Source organism: Chlorocebus sabaeus, chromosome 20 (assembly GCF_047675955.1).
Source record: "Chlorocebus sabaeus isolate Y175 chromosome 20, mChlSab1.0.hap1, whole genome shotgun sequence".
Classification (NCBI taxonomy): Eukaryota; Metazoa; Chordata; class Mammalia; order Primates; family Cercopithecidae; genus Chlorocebus; species Chlorocebus sabaeus.
The window spans coordinates 21908704-21913919 of record NC_132923.1 but is presented as its reverse complement, the minus strand read 5'-3'; positions in this window follow the sequence as shown (position 1 = coordinate 21913919).

Here is a 5216-nt window from a genome sequence, read left to right as displayed (position 1 = left end):
AAACACAGTGAAGTCTTTTTGGTTTCTGAAGCTACGATCCTCAGGGTTTCACATCACACGAACAGCTTTCTGTGGTTGGTGAATATGCTGGTACATTCACCAAGCTCTCAACAGACACACACACGCACATGCACACATGCGCAGGAATGCATGTTTTTGTTAGAAATATATCTGACTTAGCAGAAATTCAGTTGACAGTTTAATGAATTAAGTGGTAAATTTACTTCAAGTCTTACAGAAACTCAACTGTCCTCCGGAGTGTTCAGTTACCACTTCTCTACTTATTGTTATAATAGGAACAATAGCTTTGTTTTGTATAACATTTTATTGTATGTAAAACACTTTGCAAACATTATTTGATACTAATTACAATCCTGTAAGGCAAGTAATACCTTATCCCTGTTTCCCAAATAAGAAAACTGGGGCTCTGACTGGTATCTTGCTCAAAGTCATTCTGTTCATCTTAAATGGCAAAACCAAGGCTCTCTGGACCCAAATCTCACGCTCTTTCCACAATAACACACAGTCCTTTTTTTGCCCCCCCAAGACAGAGTCTCACTCTGTTGCCCAGGCTGAAGTGCAGTGGCGCCATCTCGGCTCACCGCAAGCTCCGCCTCCCGGGTTCACTCCATTCTCCTGCCTCAGCCTCCCAAGTAGGTGGGACTATAGGTGCCCGCCACCACGCTTGGCTAATTTTTTGTATTTTTAGTAGAAACGGGGTTTCACCGTGTTAGCCAGGATAGTCTCGATCTCCTGACCTCGTGATCCGCCCGCCTCAGCCTCCCAAAGTGCTGGGATTACAGGCGTGAGCCACCGCACCTGGCCAGTTATGACTAAATATTTGATGGTTACTTCTAGGTAAAGAAAGTACGCTGCTAGACTCAGCAGAAATTTTAAATTATAACAGCTTATATTGAAGACCAGCTTGGCATTTCAGATTAGCAACAGAATTATGGGTATAGACCAAAGGATCTTTTTACTGTTAACTATTTCTTTTTGAAAATTGGACAAGCCTTTTTGTTGGCAAAACTTAATAATATTTTAGTGTTTAGCCTTATGGCCAACCTCTCAATCAACAATATTGGAACACATTACAAAGGTGTTACTGAACCAAAATATTTGCTCATTTCTTTCCAACTCCATTTTGTTACATTTTCAGCTGGATTTCCCAACAGTATCCACAAATTGATATATCCAAACTAAGCATCTTCCTCCATGAACCTGCTTCTCCTTCAGTAATTCCTATCTTTATATAAGTTGCCCTCCAATTTTCTCATTCCAATTGTGTAAATACCCTTGTTGCCTACCCAAAGGTCATTTTCCCTACCTTTCTTACAAACAAAAAAATTTGGTTTGAGCGTTAATGTGCTCAGCCAAAAAAAAAAACATTTGCTAGATTCCTTTGTGGCTAGAAGTGGCCATTTGACACAGCCTGGCCAACGTGATGTAAGCAGAATTGCTGGGTGGGATGTCTCCAAAAGTTCTTTTAAAAGGGACCAGCTCAGCTGGCATATGTTTTGCCTTTTGCCCTTCCTCTTCTTCCTGCCTGAAAAAGGAAATATGTGGATAGGGGGCTCCAAACCAACCATTGTTTTAACACAAATGGTGAGCAGGACAAGAGTCACATGAAGAGTATCCGAACAGAAACAAAGAATTAGGGTCCCTGATGGCATCCTAAAGCCACCATATTAGTCCAGGACTTCCCATATTTAGAATTCTTGTTTAATTAAAGAATGTTTTCTTAACAGACAGGGTCTCACTATGTTGCTCAGGCCAGGGTGTAGTGGTTATTCACAGGAGTGATCCTACTACTAATCAGCACAGGAGTTTTGACCTGCTCTGTTTCAGACCTGGGTTGGTTCACTCCTTAGGCAACTTGGTGGTCCCCAACTCCTGGGAGGTCACCGACACTTGATCAGCATAGATTACTATAGCCCAGAGCTCCTGGATTCAAGTGATCCTCCTGCCCGAGCCTCCTGAGTAGCTGGGACTGCAAGCATGCAACACTATGCCCAGTCAGACTTCTTGATACATAAGAAAAATGGCCGGGCACTGTGGCTCATGCCTGTAATCCCAGCACTTTGGGAGGCCGAAGCAGGCAGATCACGAGGTCAAGAGATCGAGACCATCCTGGCCAACATGGTGAAACCTCGTCTCTACTAAAAATACAAAAATTAGCTAGGTGTGGTGGCCTGTAGTCCCAGCTACTCAGGAGGATGAGGAAGAAGAATTGCTTTAACTCGGGAGGCGGAGATTGCAATGAGCTGAGAACACACTACTGCACTCCAGCCTGGTGACAGAGCGAGACTCCGTCTCAAAAAATAAAAATAAAAAGAAAAGAAAGAAAAAGAAAAATAAATTTGTTTTAGTCACTGATTAGTCAGTTTTTTTGGTTATTAGAAGCCAATGTAATTCTACCCAATAAGTCATTAGTTACCTCAAAGTTGGATAATTGCAATAGATTCCTAATTATTTCCCTTGCCTCCAATCCATATTGCATAATACTACCAGGTTAAATCTTCTGAAAAACCACTTGATCATTATATTCTCAGTTCGGAAACATTCAGTGACTCTTTTTTTTTTTGAGATGGAGTCCCGCTCTGTCGCCTCGTCTGGAGTGCAGTGGGGCGCTCTTGGCTCACTGCAACCTCCACCTCCTGGGTTCAAGCGATTTTTCCTGCCTCAGCCTCCCGAGTAGCTGGAATTACAGGTGCACACCACCACGCCTGGCTAATTTTTGTATTTTTAGTAGAGACAGGGTTTCACCATGTTGGCCAGGCTTGTCTCTAACTCCTGACCTCGAGCGATCTGCCTGGCTCGGCTTCCCAAAGTGCTAGGATTACAGGCGTGATCCACCGTGCCTTTATTTTTATGACTTTCTTAAGAAAATTTTCATGTAAGTAATCAAAAATGTAGTTCAAGAATGTTTATTGTAGCTAAACCTTTATGATAGTCAAAAGGCAGGAAAAACCCACATGTCTACAATAAAAGATTGAATAAAGCATGGTATAATCATGAAGTAAAATGCCACACAATGAAATAATGATGCAGATGAATACATATTAACATGAAAAACATTCACAAAATGTTATTAGTTAAAATAATATTACAACGATGTATATATGGCATAATCTTGTCTTTGTAAAAGGAAGAAAAGTATTAATTTACTTATCACTCTAAGCATTGAAAGCAGCTTGGGTAGTTTACACTCTTATTCTTTCTGGGTAGTGTGATGATGATGATTTTTACCCCATTCTTTTGGCTTATGTACATTTTCTACCATGAACAAGTATTATTTCTATCACCAGGAAACAAACTCTGAATTTAAAGCAAAACACAAATAAAAATCTCAGTTGTATCATCATCTGCAAACTTCAAGAAAAACGCCCAGAAATTCCCTCTAATGGGAAAAATCTATCTACTCATTTTTTTTCTCTAATTAAGCACGCGTTTCTTCAGGCATAAGCATATAAGATAAACTAGGCTCATTTAATTCTATTTTTGTTTTAGTTTTCAGCGAAAATATTGGTTTCTACGTCTTTTTTTAAAATTATACTTCAGGTTCTGGGATACATGTGCAGAACGTGCAGTTTTGTTACATAGGTATACACATGCCATGGTGGTTTGCTGCACCCATCAACCCGTCACCTACAGTAGGTAGTTCTCCTAATGTTTTCCCTCCCCTAGCCTCCCATCTATTTTTTATGTCTTTTGAAATGATTGGTGTGCAAATATTTCAGCTATATGATGGACCACATCAGTTGGAGCTAACCTAGGGACTTAACCATTGTTTACAACATTATTTTAGGGGAAATCATTCTAAGATCCAAATATCAACTTTACAAAGGTACTTTTTAAATAGGAGATTTCTTGTAGTTCATTCAGTTGGAGATACCTGAGGATCTGCGGGAAGCAGATGACCTTGTACAGGAATGAACTGTACACAGATTGCTGTGCTTGGTTCCTTATTGTCCAGAAAGCCCTTACCTCCATTCTGCTATAGCAGGTCTCCCTCCCTGCTGGGAAACTTGCTGGGGCTCCCACCTCTTTCCAACTTGTTCATCACCCCACATCCTTCAATGCCTCAGTGACCACAGTAAGTTGTGGTTGAGAAGACAGCATACCAAAGGGTTCTGTGGGGCTGAGGGTGACTGTCGGTAAACTGCCAGCTCCATTTTTTTTTTGTTACATTGCTTCAGTGGGAGCAGTTCTGAGTTCATTACAACTTCCAGTTTAGGAATAGAACTGGAACATAGTTGCCAGCAGCAACCATAGATTTTGTCATCCTGTTAGAGGTGTATAACAATTCCTTTATACTTAAGGAATGCGTTTTGGTTTGGAGCATAACCAAACCTGTGGAATGATGAGGCATTTTATGGTACTTTACTGCATTCAGTCTCATTTTCCCGTCAGTAGTAATTTCCCCTACATGCCTAAAAATAAAGAAGTCAAATTTTTAAGACACATCCTTTTCCGTGAGACAAACTGACTTTATTTCCTGTCTCTGGAATGGAACTGAAATTCAGCAATTTGCTTTAAACAAAACAAGCTGTACTTCAGCAGTGTACTATGTTCTGTTAGAGGAGAGAGGGAGGCACACTATGGGGTCCCTGCAATAAGAACAGTGCTAGATAGTGTTCTAACTTATTGTTTCTTGTTGATGTTGTTTTTACTATATATTAACTTATCTAATTTTCACAATAGTCTTTTGAAGAACTATTATTTCTTCTATGTTACAGTTGAAAAACTTCAGGTATGGAGAGGTTGACTTGCTCTAGGTCAGACAACTAATAAGTGGTAGAAGGGGCATTCAAGGCAAGGTATTCTGGCTCCAGAGTGGGGGCTCTTAAGCACTATGTTATACACCATCTCACTATTATGTAGAGTGCAATGAACACGATTGTGTCTATAGAATATTGGGATCTGGACTAGACTTCAGGATGTGATCTAGTGATTCCCACTTTGATACATAGTCATAGAAGTAGATTGGTGAAGTCAAGTGGTTTTTATACTTTTACTTATGAAATCTGTTTTTTAAACTAAATCTTTTCTTCCCCCCAGTAGAGACAGGGTCTCACTCTGTGGGCCAAACTGGAATGCAGTGGTGCCATTATAGCTTACTGCAGCCTCAAACTCCTGGGCTCAAGTGATCCTCCTGCCTCAGTTTCCTGAATAGCTGGGACTACAACAGGTGCAGGGCTAGCTAAGTTTTAAAA